The sequence below is a fragment of the Plectrocnemia conspersa genome, unplaced genomic scaffold (genome assembly GCF_051122295.1).
Source record: "Plectrocnemia conspersa isolate PC_06_02 unplaced genomic scaffold, ASM5112229v1 ptg000007l, whole genome shotgun sequence".
NCBI lineage: Eukaryota > Metazoa > Arthropoda > Insecta > Trichoptera > Polycentropodidae > Plectrocnemia > Plectrocnemia conspersa.
This window is the reverse complement of record NW_028277171.1, coordinates 6,692,989-6,714,360: the sequence shown is the minus strand read 5'-3', so window position 1 is coordinate 6,714,360 and position 21,372 is coordinate 6,692,989. Positions and strand designations below refer to the sequence as shown.

The window sequence follows — 21,372 nt, the reverse complement described above, 5'->3', positions numbered from 1 at the left end:
TATCCGTTCCTATCTCCAATTAGTCATGTCCAACAGAGAATTTTGAATCGATCGTAATTTATTCTCAGGATACAGTTTCCACCTCTATTCCTAGATCTTCTTTGCGTCTTTATAATATATGCAAGCGACTCACTAATTGGCTTTGCGCCCACACACGTATTAGATTTTGTTTTTATACTTATTTTAAATAACAAGACTTAAAAAATAAGGTTGTACGATGTGTACAATAATAATCACGCTCTTAAGATCAGTTTCAACTCTTGAAGATTTAGTGTTTGGCTGGACCAAATCAGACGATCGAAGAGAAAGCGACTGATTTTCTTGGGCTCGTTTGTTACACGTGGAACTCTCATTTATTCCAAGTTATAAATAAAGCGACAGTTTATATTGTCAAATTTCTAGTGAAAGTTCCGGATAAAAATGATATAGTATGGCAGCGTTCTGGCTTATATACCATTGAGAAAGGGAAAGAGTTCAACGTACTTTCTATCCTCAATACTTGAACCATACTGATTATTTATGGTGAAACTAGTCTTTGTTTTTGGCTAGTACATATCTTATTTTACTTTTTGGCTTATTGAAACAGGTGGAATTCATTTGCATACTTGTAAATCTGTCAATAATGTTTTTATTTATAAAAACCGTATTATATATGTATATATATTTTATCTTTTTAATTGTTCCATAAAAATCTGATCTTATTTATAATTGAGTAGGCTATTAGGTAATTGATTTGCGAAATGCTTATTTAGCTCTTTCAAACAATTTAATGAAAACAATGATCCTTTTTGTGATCGTTTTTCTTTATCACAAAGCCCCGCTAAATCTCCAATTAAATTAATTAACCACTTATTTGAATTCTTAACGCATGTCTCTTGAGGTTTATATTCCACAACGTATTACGTTTTTTTTACTTTTGCCGTTAACGATCTTTTTTCAATTCACATCACGTAATACCATTTGTGTGCGTGTGTCAGTGGTGCCAAAGGTTTTCGGACTCGTACGAAGGACCTTTCTCAGAAGCTCGATTAGAACGATGTTTGGTTAGTTTTAACCATTTCCCAGTTTGCCTTTTATATTAGAGGCATTTTTTGGTGAAATTCTAACGTCCGGACCGTTCAAATAACCTTTTTTATCACACATCCATAATAACACTCACAGAAAAATGTATTATTACTTATTACGACATACCAACGGAAGAATTAAGCTCTATCGCTTAAGCGATGGATAATAATCACATATTAAAATTATTATTAAGCTTTATTATATTCCTTATATAATTTTCTAAATTGAGACCATTGTTATTTATATTATAGTAAAAAAATAAGTATATTATCTAGAATGAAAAATATGTTAAGTATAAACAATAATCCCGACTATTGTTCACATAAATGTTTTAAGAAATAATAAAATCTTTTAATTGTTAAAAAATACTTCTTTCTTTACTCTTCTTATACAGGCCAACATGGTCTCATTTCCGCAATATTTTTACTATTTTTTATTTTAGTTATAGGTATGATAATAATCTTCAAATTATCAGGTATAATTTTTTTTTTTATTTTATTAATTTATTTAGCTTAATAGCTAATCTTTACATCTAACAAATTTAGTAAACATATATAAAAATATATAAAAAATACATAACAGAAAGAAAAAATAAAAATATACAATAATAAAGTCTTAATATTATAAATTATTTCTATATGTACGAAGGTGTTTTTTTATTCCATTTATGAAACCCGTTATATTTTTGCTTTTTCGGATTTCTCTTGGAAGACTATTATATAAATCAAAACCTCCGTACATAATTCCCCTAGCCGTACTCGTTTTCTTATACTTAATTATCTTTAAATTTTCTTTATTTCTAGTATTATATTTATGTACATCTTTATTTCTTATTAAATACTTATTAAAATATTTTGGTAATATATTATTTTCTAACTTATATATAAATACTAAAACATTCATACTCAATATTTCTTGAACATTCAACCATTCTAATCTATCAATCATACTTTTACAATTAGTTAATCTATTTTTATTTAAGATTACTCTCATTGCAACATTTGTTTGTCTAATTTATTTAACATATTTAATAGTGTTGCACAATAATTAAAATGGGGCAATATTATACTATTGTAAATTATTTATGTTGTATTTATACTTAATATATTTCTTAATCTAGATAATAAACCTATTTTTCTACTAATTTTTTTTAATATGTAATTACAATGTTCTTTCAAATTTAATTTTGTATCAACAATTACTCCTAAATATTTTATATTATCCACTATTTCTATACTAGAGTTATTTATTACTATTTTGGTACTATTATCTAACACATTTTTATAATTAATAAACATACATTTAGTTTTATTCTCATTTAATTTAAGTACATTATTCTTTAACCATATTTCTAATATACTTAATTCATTATTTAAATTATTCACAATTTCTTTAATGTTATCACCTATGCAATACATTAATGTGTCATCCGCAAATAGATGAATTTTACATTTTTTCACGTTATTAACTATATCATTAATATACAAAACAAATAACAATGGTCCCAATTTAGACCCTTGTGGTACTCCATTATTTATTTTAACTTTTTGTTTTCTTTTATATAAGTAATTATTAAACCATCTTAAAACTATATCACTTATACCTATACTCTCCAATATCTTTAACATTATTTTTCTGTCTATTGTTTCGAAGGCTCTCTTGAAATCCAAGAAAACTGCTCCAATGATTTTGTTTAAACATTATTTTAATTTATTTTGTTTAAACATTTTTTGTAATTAAACATTATTTTAATAGTTTTGCTTCATATATACTGTGTAATAAATAATAATCTAATATAATTAAATATATTTGTAATATATTTACTTATTTAATATATTTAACGCCTTAGCAACTGTTTGTTATAATTTTGTCGTTAAAATTTAACCATATAGAATATATTTTGTAACATTTTACAGAAACAGCCTTGTTTATTTTCATTATAACTAACCGCAAATATTGCCTAATGTAATAAAAACTTATAATTATAACAAACCGCATATATTTATCCAAAGCTTAAACAACCGTCCCTGGACGGGCAAACAGACTAGTATTTGAATAATTTATTATCACTTGTCCAACGATAAAAGGGGCATCTTCTCCATTATCCTAACTCAGTCTAATATATAATACAAATTTCGGTTTCGGCTAATTTACCACAGCCATCTCGAGCTTCCCTCTTCCACCTTGCGTGCACAACACATCACAGGCAAATGGATAAAACCAATTTGGCTAATTGCTACCAGAGTGGATATGTATTTATTTTGATTGCCCAATGCTTCAGCCTAGATTCACGATGCTATTTTGCTTCCGTTTTTCCTCTTAGGGTGTTATCTGCTCTCTGTGTTAATTCGACTCCGAGCATAAAGATGTACCTGCCTGACTTTTAAGGGTCTGTGTAAAGGCATCCCTTAGCGGAATTTATGGCGGCATCCGAGTATGGTGTACACAAGTGACTCGAGCAAGATAAGTTGCTTTTTGGCTGGTCGATAATATAATCACCGCCCACGTGAAATGCAACCAGAAAATTAATCACCTGAAATATTGCAATTCAGATCCATTAGAGCTAAACACTGTGTAAACCGTAAAATGAATAGAAACCCTAGTAAATTTTATATAATTTATTAAAATTGCTACACTAATTAAATTTCTCAAAATTTATTCTGTCATATAAAAGCTTTTATTCTAAAAATTGTCTTCTCCTTATTATTGTCTATTTTTAACAAATGATTCAAGACAGTTCTGGTAAATACAAAAGTACGTTTAAAAAAGGCGCTCTGTTTTAATTATAATAATTTTATTCGGTTAATATTTGTTTACAGCAAAATTTGGTATTTTTCATTAGTAAACTATGTAATTCGGTCCTTTTAAATATTTAATTCATCCGCTCTGTTTTAATTTTAGCTATATATGCTAATCTATCCAATAATAACCATATCGAAGACACAATTTAAATATCAAAGGAAAAGCTCCGATCGTAGTTCAAAAAGACATTTTAATATCTTGCCTCTATCGAACTTCAGTATGCAACAGTAGTATTTTATGGTCACGTACACGTAAAAGCGTACATCAAAGCTTTAACTTAAATTCCTTGGCTTACTACAAGTAAAAATATATTAAAAATAAATATAAAGTTAATCAATATATCTAACATAGAGTTGTTATTTATTAATAACTATTATAAATATATTATTATAGTTATTTAATTTGCAGCAATAATGACTGTTTTAAAACCACTATAGCTTAGGCACCCAAATGATATTCAAGAAATAAGAGGTCGTAATTAGAAAATATACAATATATACAGTTCCAAATGTAGTGGACTACCACAAATATTTAACTTATATCATATTTGCGTTAACACAGTCAGTTCGAAAGCTATCTATTTCAATATTATTTATAATGCATACGATATGAATATGCGTTCGATATACTTATCATTAATCCTGTTTATATTTTGAACAAATTATTGGAAATTAAAATTATTACTATATTTGTAATATTTATCAATCAATCAGAGTAATGATAAGTATATTGAACGTATATCCGTATCGTGTGCTTTAGTGCTAATAGTAGGAGCGAAAACCCAAACTTGCCATCTCTTTCTCAATTATAAATAATGATGAAATGGATAGCTTTCGAACTGACTGTGTTAACGCAAATATTGTGAGGTTTGTATTAAATGTTAAAAATATACTTATTTCAATGAAAAATATCAGTAAAACATTATTTTTTTACTAATTACTTCCAGATGCGATTAAATAAATTTTTGATAAAAATCTAGGTTTTGTTGGTTTTATCGTAATTATAAAATTTACAATTTATACAGTTCTAAATGTAATGGACTTTTATTAAAAATGTCAAGCCTAATATTTTTTAAATAAAATAAAATATTGCTAAAGCAATTCTTTGTATTTACAAATTATTTGCAGAAGCGACTAAATAAAAAACATATTTTTAAATACAAATGTAGGTTATATTAGGTTTCAGCAATTGAACTCCTCTTCTATTTATAATTGGAGTGATTAACTTAGTCTAAGAAAAAATAAGTAAATTCGGCAAAATCGTTGCAAAAATTCAGACACCACTGTTGGAAACAGCTTGTCACAAAGTACCCTTTATAAATCATAAATATTAAAATATCCATTGCTTTGAGAAAATGTTATGCGTGCATTCGGGCTTGCTATCGAAACGGTCGTTTTTAATCTGCTTTAGCAACCAACGGCTATTTATTCTAAAAAACTTGCCACCTTTTTCTAATTAGTCGTTTTCAAAAAATAACAAAATTCAGTTGTCGATTTATCTAGCTAATGCGATAATTCAGGGTGGAAACTTACAGATTGTTATTGTCAAATAAATATTTTTTTTAAAATAAGATGAATATAAAAATAGTTGATTTTCCAGTGATGTAATGCATAATTTCGGGTTACGATTATTGTCGGCTACTCCCACTGCATTTTTTTGTATTTATTATTATTATTATTTATTATTTTATTAATTTATTTAGCAAGTATAGGTAATTTTTACAATGCAGCAATTTTTCAATGGCCATTTTAATTTTAAGTAGTGTTGGTAATATTTTTAAAATTGCGACTAATTTTATTGCTGCCATCAAGGATGGTCCCGACAGTATTTAGAAAAAAATATTTTTATTGTATTTATTGATTTGTTTGTTTCTAAAATATATATATAAATCACTTATATTTACAAAATAAAATTGAGAAACAAAAATAGACGTATATTTTAAAACTTATTTATTTATTTTTTTTAATAAAAAATAATCTTTATAATATACCACATTTTAATTCTGATTTTTTTTTATTTACCAGTAAGTAGGTATTAAAAAATATTAATTATTGCATTAGCACGTAACTGAAAACTGCTTTAAAATATAATATAGACCACGAAATTTTTCATTAAACGGCCAAATGATGTGAATTTTTAATAAGTAATTTTAACGAAAAAATCTATACTTCGTTGCGCAGTTTCGCAGCAAATTTCGGAGAGTACATAAGAAAATAAATATTATTTTAATTTTTTTACCGTTAAATTGCAAATAAAGTATATTGATAACAAATATATTATATTATATATTTTTTTTAGAAATTAAACGTATTCCTTATAACATAGTAAGGGATAAAAATATGTTTTCAGTATACGAAAGACGTTATTTAAACAATTAGGAATTTAATTTCAGCTCTCCTCTAAATTTATTTTCAATTTTCTTAAGGCTAGTGCAACTTTGCCAAAAAATTATAAACTTATATCAAGAATGCATCTACACTTTATATGGCAAAGAACGATTCTTAACATTTCCTTCCATCCGCTAAAATGTTACACTCTCTTGCACCATAAAATATTTATTATACTCACACCATCTTACTCAAAAATCTTAGATAAAAATCGCCAATCAAATTCAACCGTAAAGCAAACCACCATATTATTACCTCATTTATTTCTCACAACCTGCTTTAAAGAAGCGAAAAAGATAAACAGACAATCTTCTAGAATCATATTAAAGCGTTACACAACACCCTTGTTGTGGGGTTATTGCGTCAGTTTAACCGCGAATGGTTATTAAACTAAAGCATAAATCCACTTTTTACGATTCGTCTCGGTTGTTAACCAAATGGCCGGACAATTCGCCGAATAACCTAACCGCCATTTTGCTTTCCATAGTTTCGCTATGCTATTTTATTGCGATATAAAACTGGCGTGTTCTTGTACAATCGTAAAAACACATCGACCGATGTGTAATGAATAAAAAGATCGAACTCGTTTGATAATTCATTAGAAGCGGTCAATTTTTTTTTGGGGGGTTTTGAGTGAGCTCTGTGAAAACGGCCTTTGAATGGACTCGGTTTCAATCACCGGCGAAAATCGATACATAAACATAAATAAAACTGAAAAGCAAGAATAATAATGAAAGCGAAGGCTTAGAGAAATGCCTGGCCATTTGTTTCAGTTGATATTCAGGTTTTGGCTCTAACTTCTAATGAGTATTTGAATAATGATAACACTACATCTTTATTACTCATGAATGTAAAATTTAATAATTTTGTAACTAATTACATACATATATTAAATATAAAAAATATAAACATTTTCATAGAACGTTTTAGAGATGTTTAATGACTTATTCACATACATATATGCATATGCTTTTATAGTAGTCATAATTTAAAAACATAAATAAGTTATACTTTTCAGACTCAATTAAAATTAGCTGAAAACATTTATTGGGTTATATTTTAGTGCCCAACTTAAAAAATCTCTTTGTAAACCTTTACAAATCTAGTATAAACAATACATCACTTTTATTTTTATGTTTTTATGAATAAATATATTTGATCAGAATCTGAAATTATATCAATAGAACAGTCTGAATAATTAGTAATGTAATTTGTTACATGAATAGTTTCAATTGATTCAATAAATTAGGGACTGATAACATCGCTATTGTTTTTATTTTGCCATAAAAATATTTTTCGTCAAAACATATCGTGCCCTTTCATGCAAAGCTTTGGAGAGGGGAGCTTTACGGTGTCACTTGTAAAAGAATTGCCTGCTTTTTGTGAGCAAACGAAAAAAGCTTATTAGACTTTTTCGTTTCCATTCCATAAATATATAATTTATTTACTGTGCTATTTCTAATACATTATTGATAATAAATAAAAATAAATATTCTGATTATAATATAAAATGTATGTACGTATGTACAAATATTCACCTAAGGGTTCAAATTTACAAAAAAAAATATCTTAAAATTATATATACATATTTAACTTATTTATTACTTTTGGGTGACCATAAATTTATATTTGAAAAAAAAATATAATATATGATTCAATAAATGTATTACTAAATATATTCCTTCACTCAATATAAAATATATGTAATACCAATATTTATTTAATATAATATGAACGTGAATCTAAAATAAACTATTTTTATATAAATTTATCGAATTAAATGATATTTTTATACATATTAACCTTAATTAAAAATGATTGGACTAACTTTATATATAAGTATAATTAAAAATGGTTAATGATTCATTTTACGACCATTGATTTAATTTTAAAAGCCCTCTTTAAATATATTTTTAGCTAAAATTAGCTGAACCTTTTACGTAAAAAGGTAATACATAATAAGCGCTAGACGGTACATTTATGTCATTAAAAAAACTCCTTTTAAAATATTTATCAATAATCTTACTTTGTAGAATGTCTCCAAATATTTTTCCAGTCCATAAATTATATATATATATATATATATATATATATATATATATATATATATATATATATATATATATATATATATATATATATATATATATATATATATATATATATATATATATATATATATATATATATATATATATATATATATATATATATATATATATATATATATATATATATATGTATATATATATATATATATATATATATATATATATATATATATATATATATATATATATATATATATATATATATATATATATATATGTATGTATATATACATTTCAAACATAGATCGCATTAAATGCTTTATATTAATTTTTGATAAATAATAAATACCTATATTTTTTCATATCACTATTTCAGTTAACCTTCTTCACGGATTATTTTTAAAAAAATCAACGTTAAAACATCCGACTTCATATAAAATGTAAGCGACCCGTACCGGATAAACTCGACGGTTAAATCCCGAATGGTTCACTTTCATGCCAATTTGGATAAACCGTTTTTAGCGACGATCCTACCACGCGAGCCGGAATGGATTTAATGCAAAACAATGATTACGTCCCTTTTACATTTCCTCAAAATTTTCCGACCTAAACCACGCAAATCCATTTTGCATAGACGTTCCATCCTTCTCGTTTTGTTCGATGGCGTTAAACCCTGAATGCTCATTTATGTCTATACACTAGTATATTCATGAAAAAAATATTTTTCTAAAATAATAATTAATATATTTGAAAAATAAATATTAAAATAAACTTTAAAGTAAAAGTTATGTAAACAATAATTAGAAGACTACAATGACATCATCACCACTTATGAATGTATTAATTAATACAACTTCTTGTATAAGCCCTTTACGTCTCTCTATAAAAGTGAACCGCATAAAGACAATGCTGTGACTTTCCTGGCACATCTGCGGATAATGGCTTTTACCTGTGAGATTATTAAAAAATACGGGAAAAGTATAGATATTTATACACATACGTATAAACCTTTCGTAAAAAACAGCATCAAGTTTTTGTGAATTCAATTAAGTAGCTAGCACTGTTTTATGATTGCGTTAAGCTTTAGGCTTTATATACCGTGCCTGAGTTATATCTGAGTGATCCGCTTTGCAATAATAATAAGGGATGCTGCAATTAAAAAAAAACATTCATGTGAATCAGCAGCCACATTGTGAATGAAATCGCACGCTAAATAAAAAATAAATATTTCAACTAGAGATTCAACCGTATTTAATAACATTTAACCCCATAACAACCTTTAAATACGTACCACAGCTTATTAACTATATAAAAAGATACAGTTTTAATGTTGTATATATTTTTACGTAATAATTATTATATATACTATTATATTTCAATATATAAATTATTAGTTTGTCATCAATAAATGCGAGAGGATGAATTAGAGTATATCTGGTAAATCTAAATTCTTGAGAAAACTTTTATATGTTTCTTGTGTGCCACTTTAACTAGTGGTTAGTGAGTTCATTTTGTTCAATTAAACCGTATAGTCAATCGCCGTGTGTGTATTTCTACATGGTAATTTGAAAATTAACCTATTTTTTGCAATTTTGCCCGAATAAATGAGCACAAATTTATTCGCCGGGATCATGAATTTATTAACCATACAATTGAATGAAATCATTTTTTTTATTGTACTTTTTTATTGATTTTTTGTTGTCTTACAATGAAAATTATATATTTTTTTAAAACAAGTGTGAGAATTTTAAAATAAATTTTCTGCCAAAAGCTAGATTATTAAATTGAATTGCCTAATAAAAACTAACTAAGCTCACAAAAACCACGAAGACTTTTATTAAAACGCAAAACAAGCTGCTTTCATTTTTCAAGTTTCGTATCTGTAATTTGTTTATTATTTCGAACGTCGTTGACGATTTCTATTTCTGGGGGTTTCCATATGACGTTTAATTTAAATGGCGATTTCTTTTGACGGTTGATTTATAGAACGCATTTCTGAAAGTGCCACTTTTAACAACAAATATTTTATTAAATACTGACTTAAATATCAATGGCCTAAATTGATAATTTTATATTTACAGTGGTTAAAAACTGTAATTGTATGAAATAATGTACTTTCTTATTAAAAAAACACACATTTATTTAATTTAAATTAGTAATAATAAATAATTGGTATGCAAAAGTCCTTTGATATAGCATTAGTTCTTAACATAATGAGAATTTTCTATTTGAAAACTCTCAGCAAAATTTTTCTTTTTTGAATACATTCATTTTCACAAAATACTCAAAACAAGTATTTAGAGGGTTATTATATGTGCATATTGTATTTATTTAAAACTTAGTTACGTGTATTTTAAAAGTATGAGTATTGTTCATTAAGAAAATATTATTTTATAAAAAAATATAATAAATACTTTATATAATAAACAATCTTTATTACATTGCTGTAATTATATTTTTCTTGATATTTGTTTTTATTGAATTTGATTTTATTAAGTTCAAGGCAATGTGTGAAATATAACTTAAATAAATTATACTGTTTATGGGTAAGTTATTTTTAAACATTAAAGCAAAAATAATAAATAAAATATATAATATCTTAGTATTAAATACATCAAATTTATTTTTTCCTTGATCCTTGATTTTTTTATAATTTATTTATTTTAGAATCCAAAACTTAAGGACTAAAAAGAGACCAGCAATATACGCGTTTGTATGTATATTGAAAAATTGTGCTTATCTCAATATAATAACACGCCTAAAAATTACCAATATCGGCTACAGAAATAATAGAATTCCACGTAGTGTTTTAAATTAAATTTCGTATGAATACTTATGATAACCTAACCACATATAAGCATATATCTATTTTTAGACAATAAAAGGAAACCTCACACACATATGATATGATATTTTTCATTACGCTATGAGGGTTCAGAATAAAATTGAGTTTCTTCTTGTTGTGTTCGCATTTTCAGTAGGATTGTCGAGAAAAAAATTCACAAAATTACACGGAACGAAACGAGAGCTACTGAAAAGGTCATCAAAAGCACCGAAATACTTCAGTGCAAATTACCAGTGCCTTTGTCGATAATACCTGCTGCTTTGTTCGTCGTTACTTTTGTTCCGTAACATAGTTTAATTAGAGCAGACACCGCGGCCGAGTTCAATTGTCTACCCTGCGCTGGAATTCGCAATTTCTTCCTTTTAATCCTTTAATTTCTGGAGTTGGCCGAGAGCGAAAGCATCCTGTTTGCTCGTATTTTTCATGGCTTCTCGACAATAAGAATCAATGGGTAATAAATTACGACAAAAAACTCTAACACGGATATAGTCTTACCTTAATTATAAATATGTGTATAATACAAATATATTTGCTTTAAATAACCATAATTAATTAAAAACGTCTTAAAACTTAAATATATTGACACAAAATTAGTCAATTTACTTTGATGAGTTGGTTTTGTTATATTTTCTTTTTATTTATGGAAATAAACATGTTTATAGTATTTTGAGATTTCATAAAACAGAATAATATTTTGATTCTGTCCAATGTGAAAATCAGAACATGTTTTCTCAAGACGTTTCTAGGGATAATAAACTGATCTTGGCTTTGCTTAATACACAGAATAGTTGCTTTATTGTATACATAATTTAAAATAACGATTTTAGTTGTTCTTGTATCAAGCGACATAAATGTATTTTATAACTAACACAATTTTGGACTGATATTGAAACTATTAATGATTATAAAATGGTATTTAATTGATCAATCGATTTGGCGTCCTGCCATAGACACGCCCTTTAAGTTAACTTAATAGAAAAAATCTAGAATGCTTAAATCTTGGCAGCAAATCTCTGTCACCACTTCTGCAGATTATATTTCCCCTAATTTTCGATTGTGACTCCTGCTGTGTGACATAAAGTGGCATCTTGCTGAATCCACAATAATTTTTATGTTTTTTTAATACCTGTTTATTTTTATCTGATTGTCACAATCATGGTAGTTGTTTTTTTGTATTAAAAAATTCAATGTTTACAATACCCACTATACATAAAGCATTTTTACTTATATTTTTTTTAATTAGCCTGAATATGCATTCAGCGAAGCTCACGCTGAATTAACACAGACAATAAAGAAAAACATAAAATCAATTCAACCGAGTAGTTATCTTTGATATTCATGAGCCAATCTCAGGGACAACTCAATGATAACGAGCGACACAGCATATCATAATATTTATTGTATGGCTGTATTTTAAAATTTAAATAATTCATAAACCTTTGTAAAAACCTTAAAATAAACGCGTAGGTTGAACACAGGTACCGCATATTAGTCTTTATTAAAAGGCAAATGGAATTTAATGGTCACCAAATCATTATATTTAACGTAAATTACTAGAACGAGTACAACATAAATTAATAAAATATATTATATATGAAATTTTGCCTTAAACTAATCAGCCATAATTATTTACTAAGCAATTAAAAACGTATTAAATTATAAGGTTAATATTTAATTAATTACACAGTTAATCCTAATAATTAATTAATCGATACTGTTAATATAAAACTTTTTTTCAATAAAATATTTGTGGCTATTTTTTTATAAATATTATTCTATCAGCTTTTTAAAATTATAGCTACCCAATATTGTATACCAAAATAAAAATGGCATGTCAACAAAATTAGTAAGCAAATATTTTTAAGAGGCTTGAGTGTGAAAATTTGTTACAATTAGTGTTTTATTTTTTCTATTAGAGTTACGTTATAAAGCCGTATTTGAAATAAGCTTATAACATTAAGACATATCTAGTATATATAATTACAAACCCTTTATACATTTATGTTTATTTAACTGTTATAAAGACGTCAAGAAGTATCGTAGAACCATTCATAAACTTTCAATTGTTACAGGTCGTTATAGATAGCTAACGGTGTAAACTGATCAGAAAAAGCTTTTATACCAATTGAATCCCAATACGCATACGGAATTGCAGCTTATTACGGGTCAGGACCCTCGTTAGCTTGAAATTGGGTCTCCTCTTCCTTCACATTCTTTACTCAAATATCAACGTTTGTTCTATGTCATTATTTCAGTTTAAGATTTCTCGAGAAAATAACGTACATTTACTCTGTACAAAATCGATAATTTAATATTATTATCACGTTCAACATCCATTATGTGACATTGCATACTTTGATGAATCCCACACGACGTGTCTCTGGGGATTTTATCAGTTGATGTATTGCTGATATGTTAAAAGGATGTAAATTTAGCACATGAATTAAGTAGTATTTTATTGATTATGTTTGCCTTCCATTGGCACAATAATACTTTAATAAAGATATTTCAGTATCTTGAAAAAAATCTTTTAAAATTAATATAAGTTAACTGAGAGTATTTTCGAATAAAATGTATATTCAACAAAAATGAAATGAGTTCAGACCGGAGCTTTAAAAAGTTTCGAGCTTAATAAAGCTTTATTAAATCTAAAAATCTGGATTAAGTGCAGTAGGTGCCTTTGCTTTTCCGGTGTGTACTTGAGTCTTGTAAATTTATATGACAGGATTTTTCTTAATTTTATAAAATGAACTACGAAACATTAAAAAGACAATTTAAATTATTCTTGGTCTTATTGAAAATACTCACTTTTTACTGATAAATCCGATAGAAATATATCGCTTGATCGTGAATTAAAATTACTGATATTTAGTAATATATTTGTAAAAGCGTCATATTGATATTTTAACAACATTTTTACATTTAATTATAATAAATATTTATATACAAAAACATATGAACTAGATTTTTCTATTAAATATGAACTTTTTAGTAGATCACCCTCTATAATCCTATGTAGAAATAAGCAATAAGCGCAATCCACCTCTCAAAATTTGCTACTCCAAAGAGACGCGTTGACTGATACTTTCCACGAGTTTCCAACAGTAACGGTCAACGGGGTGTACTAGCGAAAGGCGTGTTTTCCCAGCACCGAACGAGGGTCTGGGTCAACATTTTGACTTTGACCTCCGTGCTTTGCTCGAAACTTTATCTCAGTCTCTCGGTAATGGGCAGTGGGTTCCCAAGTGTGCAATGATGATTAATCTTTTTTTAGTTTTTTTTTCATCTTTCTCTCCCTCTCTCGCCGCACTATTTTTTTTAAAGGAGATGTTGAAAAACACTTTCGCAGATTAAGATATCAAGTTTCGGCATCTTGCGAAGGATTTATTAGTGAATGTTCGAATTGAAATTCTGTGAAATTTCTTGAAAGCCTCTGACGCCGTTTGATACGCGAAAATAAATCTCTGGAAAGTTTTTGCGTTGAACTTGAAAGTTTGAACACTCTAGCGTTTTTGATAATTAATTGCCGTTTTTCATACAAAAACTTGTAAGACAAAATAATAATTAATATTAAAACCATATTTATAATAATAATATAAAACACGAGTTACGAAATAAATATAAATCATTGATAGATAAATCTAATGTTGAAAACATATATTTTAAATTACTTACTAAATCTAATTGATTATTTAGCGATCCTTCTCGCCTCTTTTCACATTGTAGAGATTTATTTTCTACTTTTAATTTTATTTAGCTTAAGTTACGTATTACACCATTGTGCTTATATAAGATAATGGCTTAATAAAGTTCAGGTATCTTGGCACTAGAATAAATATATATTGGTTTGCTCACTGCTTTTTAATTGCCTCACTTTCTTTAAAATCAAGCTCTGTATTATCACTTATACAAAGATTATCTTTTAAATTAATTTAACGAGTCTAATAATTAATATTATTTTTAATACTTAATCACGAAACATGTATTTAAATAATGGCCAGTGAAAATATATATAGTAAGTCAGTGCATTTAGCGATAGCACGAGAGAAGGATATATAAAAAATTATTCAACAACCAATTATCAAACATGGAGAGCTATATAATGTTTTAAAAGTTAATGTATAGCCAATATAATAAAAATACCTAAATGTTCAAATCCCAAATGGACTTTATTGCTCTATAATTACTATCGTGTCTGTGAGATCAGAATTAATGATTATTATATATTTATAAATCCGATTGATCTTCACAGATTAGATTAACCCCGAGAGCGGCTTCGCCGTACATGTACGGCGGTCAATCTTTCACTGTTTTAAGGTACCCCATATAGTTATATATTTACAAATATAACTGAATAAATAATATTTAAAAACCATAATATTTATATAATATTTTTTTTAATATATTTTGATGCACATGATTTTCATAAAAAATAATATTAATAAATTAAAAAATTGTTACATTAAATTAAAAACAAAATTTAATAGTATGTTTGTAAAATTATTCATTTTATTGAAATAGTTGTAATAAAAAAAGAACTCGCTGTAAAAAAGCATCTCAAACCATAATGCTTGCCACGGAGTCGTACCAATCTGCATCTTGTGCTTATAGTGTTAATATCATAAACTACATTACAACTACGAACCAATCTTACCAATAAATCACATGTTTTCTCCATAATGAATGTGCAAGAAAAATATTCTCAGAAAGGAATAATACAACTTGCTGAATAAATAGTTTTGAAATTTTTACGTATAATTTTTCAAATTACGGGTATATATAATGAAAATTTATATTTCATTGTGCTTCTAAGGGTAGACACTGTCGATCTCGGCGCAACTTCTCTTGGTGCAAATTCAGTTAAAATCTTTTAGATTTTAGTGGTATATAAAAGTTTAGTGGTGGTTCTGGTATCACTAAAACGATTATTTATGGATAGAAACAGATTATTTGTTTTTGGCAAATAAATATTTAGTATGCCATGATTTAAAAAATGTTAGAATTAGCGATAATTTAATTTATGTAGTATGTGTGTATAATTTTAATTAAGATATTTGTGACAAAGCTATACAACGCATTCATTTTTATTTGGCACAAACCATTCGACATTATACAGGTTAATTTTATAAATGCTTTTGAACGGCTTAATCTATTTCTACTCAGATACGATTGTGTAACGCCGATAAGAAAAAACTTTGGTCTTAGAAAGTCACAAATAAATTAATTATTTTATACTGTAAAAACGCCCTTACTACTGACTTTACCCTTTAGAGTCCTTTGTCCACACGTATTAGACATCTGTGTTTTACTGGCAGCTTCTATATCCATAACGTCTGGACCTTTATATTTTATTCTTAAGTTATTTAAAATTATATCTTAAAGTTAATAATATGATAAATAAAATAAAACGTATTTGAAATATATAATTCATTATAGAAATATCTCTGTATATTAAATATAATAAAGAAAAAGTTAATAAAATAATTTTTATAAATTAATATTAGTGCATTTATTAAATTATTATCGATTAAATATTATTTTTTTATAAAAAAAATCCAAATATAATTAATATAATTTAAAAAATATATTTTATATTTTTTTAAAATATGTAATTTATAATATACATATATTATTTAACTTCAAAAGTTAATTCTTCTTCAATAAAATTTATTTAATTTAATATACACCTATAAAGATATAATATAAAATAAATAGTTTTTTTTATTATTTTATTTATTGATCCATTGAATTAATAAATTTATTATATTCATTCAAAATGACTTGAACTTGCAGCAACACTTTTTTTAAACGATCAAAAATATAGAACATCGTTAACTGCTGTATCGCATTGCTAAAGAATATTTGTCACACAACTCATAACAGTGAAGTCTGTAATGACTGTCATTGTCTCAAATTGTTAGGTGAATATCTAATGTCTAATTTATGCATCTATTTATCAAGCTTTGGATCATAATATAAACTTACAAAAAATATATTCGAACATTTACCGCAACACTAAAACCAAATGTTCGATCGGTTTCAAATGCCTATGTAACTATGGATACGAATCTTGGCATTCATAGTTTAAAGATTATAACAGATACCGTTCTAGTTCTGCTAATACAAATATCTCAATGCCGACTAACTATTTAATGTCTTGCTAAGTTAATTTGTTAACGGCTAACGGACCCCATCAAGTGCGTTTACTGTGTAAAATTAATTAACGAACAGGATTAATAGCAGCGAATACAGTCGGCACGCCGAAACGGCGTCAGATTAAATTTATATCCGATCGTATACAACTTTACATATGTACGTCTACGCCAATTAGGAGCCAGGGATAAACTGATTAAGGTCAATTTGCCGGTTCAATCAAATCCACTCGGGCGACGATGTAAATCTCAAGTTACATATTGCGAAAAACTCTTTTTATTAGCCAATCGAACGAATTCGACCCTTTTCTTCTAGCAAGTGTATATTTTTTATAGACTTTCGCATATAAATTGGAATCATGTGCCATTGTGTGACGCATAAAAAAATCTAATTGTGTCGCAGTAAAACATTTATAACTTAATTCACGTGACTAATGTGGCGCAAAGCTTTTAAGAGCAATTCTTTGTTGATACTGTTTTTTTCTGCTTCGATTTTTTCGCATCATCGAGCTAATTGCTCCGTACGGGTAAAATAAATAAATAAAATAAAATCAAAGCAAATAATGCAACAGAAAGTTTTAATTAACAGAAGTTTTAACCCTGTTTTCAAAAGGTCAAACTACCGTAGAATAAATAATATTAAATATCTCAAAGGCTACTCTCATAATGGTACACGAAACATTTAAGCTACGAAAATTTATACACTCACTTAAATGAAAATTTTGCAAAATACAATTATTTATGATATAGAAACAAAATCTACATGAATAATTATTTTTAGCTTAAGATATTCATATCTGAAAACATGAAGTAACTAAAAGTTGATTTTATGGCTTTAAAATAAGACCAGTAATTTAATTTTATCGCGCGATATATTTTTATAATATTTTTAGTTGTTGTCATGATAGTTGAATATAAAAAAATATTAGTTCTTATATATGTAAAATCATATATAAATATATCGCCAGATTTAGTGTATAAAAACGTGTATGCATAATACTGCCATTGAGTGATAAATTTAAATTTAAAGCTTATTACGAAATTATTACCATTTTTAGGTTCTCAATAATAAGCCTTTATTATAAAGTATCAAAATCAATGCAATTAATTTAATTCTGTAGGTATAGGTATGCTTCAAAGCGCAATAAATCTCTTTTGAAGCTTGAGTAAACATCGATCGATCGGTTAGAAAAACGTATTTATTTAATATTAATGTATATATGTTATGCTCAAAGATATAAACGGTTCAATGAGCTTAAAAACGAACAGAGATGTTATTGCTTTAAAGAGACGGCCTCTAAGAGATTAAATCAATCAGTGTTATTACTTATATATAACAAATATTTACGATTTATTTCATGCTCATAATAATTCTTTATTAAAATAAACTTTAAAAATATATATTGTATATTTACATGGAAAGAATAAGATTTAATTAAAAAACCGTTTCCAAAAAAGCTTATGTTTTTATAGTAATTTTATATAGTAAGAACTACTCTCAACCATTTACTATATATTGACTTATTGATTTAATTACATTCCGAATGTGAGTATATAAGGTATGTCTTAGATAACACTCCACTCCACTAAAGCTTATTAGCGGCTTATCCGTCGAAGGCTCTACAATTTTCCGATCGAACGACATTGATTGATATATTTAATTGTCTATAAAGCACTTGCACGCTTACAATGTGAATCAGGTCAAAGTCAAAACAGCACACATATGTATAGCATATATACCTACAACATTTGTGCGCATTATAAAGTATTTAATATACTCTGAATTTGTAGTACCAAATGAGATTTTACGGTTATAATCGCGTTCGAATATTATACGGCATTACCCATAATCGAAATTAACGTCGGTTACGTTATTGGCATTATGCGGTTTAAACACACTTCACTGGTTGAAATATTATAATCCCATTTTGTGAATTTAACGAAGTTTTCCCACATCGCAGTATGTGTAATAATAATTTTGAGTAAATTTGTATAGTATAATAAACATATCTGAAACGCATAATTATATAATAAGGCATGTTTACGATCACTTAGAAGGAATAGTATAATACAAATATGTAATTTATAAACTAAAATGAAAATAAGCATATTATCATTCAGTTAAAGTATCATGTTATCAATATGTCTTGAGATTCTTTAAATATATGTATATATGTGCTTTAGAAATTATTATCTATTTAATAGGTATTTATGTGTTTTTATTGTCGTTTTTTTTTCACATCTTTTCTGTCGTTTAATATACCAATTCACACTTCCTCAAACTATATTTTACTTGAATTCATATAGCTGAGAAAGAAGAGAAATGGTATTGAGTTTCAACCGCTTTCTATGTTCCATCGCATCTCCTTCCGTTCAAAGCTCATATAACTTGTTTCCATGGCGACACGACGAAGCCTTTAAAATCGAAAGTCTCATTTCCCTCTCGTCATTGCGTTGTAATAATAATTTAAAAAAGGTGCTTATTAAAATTTCTATTTCTAAGAAAAATTATAATTCAAGAATAATTTTGACATAGCATCAATTTATTATTTATTAAAAAAAGCGATTTTTTTAGTTTATTTAAATTATAATTATAAATTATTTAAAAAAAAATTTATATAATATATAACTAATATTTTTATTTATTATTTTATATATATAGCAATTATATTATATGTAAATATATAACTATCTATGGTACCTCAAAACAGTAAAATATTGATCGCCGTACATGTACGGCGGTATCCCTCAAAGGGTTAAAACATATATTTTCAAACTTATTTGGCTCACTATCACCTTTTTAAAAAAAATACAATAAAACTACAATCAAGGCCTCCTGGAAATCTATTTTATGCAATCTAAAAACACAGAAAGATGTTGTGACAATTTTTTTTACGTTTTTTCTATATTTTTTTAAATATATATTAAAGAAAAATTTTGTTATGCTTTAATGTAAAATATTTTTTTAAATACTATAGTAATAATATACGCTAAAAGAGCTGTTTGATAATAATTTATTATCCAAAATATATAATTTACAAACGGTAGTGTCGAACAAGAAGGAGTCTTGCAGTTAACAAAATTAAGTAGCTCTAGTCTGTTTTGTCTATCAACTAAGTCCAAATGTTGAGCATACATATTTATATACATTACATATTTCATAATCGTCTTTCGAGGAATAAAGCTAAATCAGATACAATCGCAATAGTGTCTGCCAATGCTTATTTGATGCGAGTCCATTTATATTTTAAAGCTCATAAATACTATAATTATAAGTTTTTTGTCCTAATTGTAAATAAATAATGTTTTTTAAATTGCTATCATACTTTGGCAAAAACTAATTTGAGGATTCTTAAATATATTTTTGTATGTATATATATGCTATCTATCATATTTTATCAATCAATAATCGATTCTTTACTATTTCAATAAACAGAAAAATCGATAATACATGGATAAAAAACATACATTGATAAGAATATAATGAAAACTATAAATAATATATGAGGGACACAATTTTATTTTAAAATAATTAAATGTGAACATAGACTTGTTGATTGGTATGAACTGTATTTTTAAAACACTTTATTTTCTTAATTTAATAATATTACATAAGAATAACAGTTAAAAATTGCTCTAAAATCCCTAAGCAATAATGATTTTTTTTAAATACATTGAAAACGATCAAGAATTTATTCCCATGGTTTGTTGACAATCAAAAAGTATATGTTTGAATCAGTTTTATAAGCTCTTTGACTCGATGCTAGAGTTCCTAGAAAATAAAGATCGTGCTGTACAAGCCAAATTGATTGGTTCCAAATATTATATTCTTTATTTTACAGACTTATTATGTGAATTTAGTGAATCAACTCTTTTTTGTCATTCCGCTTTGTGCCTTCGCGGTGTACGGACGCACCTCGTGCTCTGTGCGTAGACCGCGCTGCTGTACACACTCGGACCTGCCAGCTGCGCCGCTGAACAATTTTGCTCACTGCCTACCAAACAACAGCGCCATGAAAAAGGCGCAGACGCGTAAGCGTTCTGTGGGGACGATTAAGGCGTTCCTTAAC

General features: G+C 26.8%; 1 protein-coding gene across 1 annotated transcript in view; it reads left to right on the top strand.

Annotated features, from left to right (window-relative positions):
• SPR (G protein-coupled sex peptide receptor) overlaps positions 1–21,372 on the top strand; it is a 263,731-nt gene that overhangs the window by 124,534 nt on the left and 117,825 nt on the right. The window lies entirely within an intron of this gene.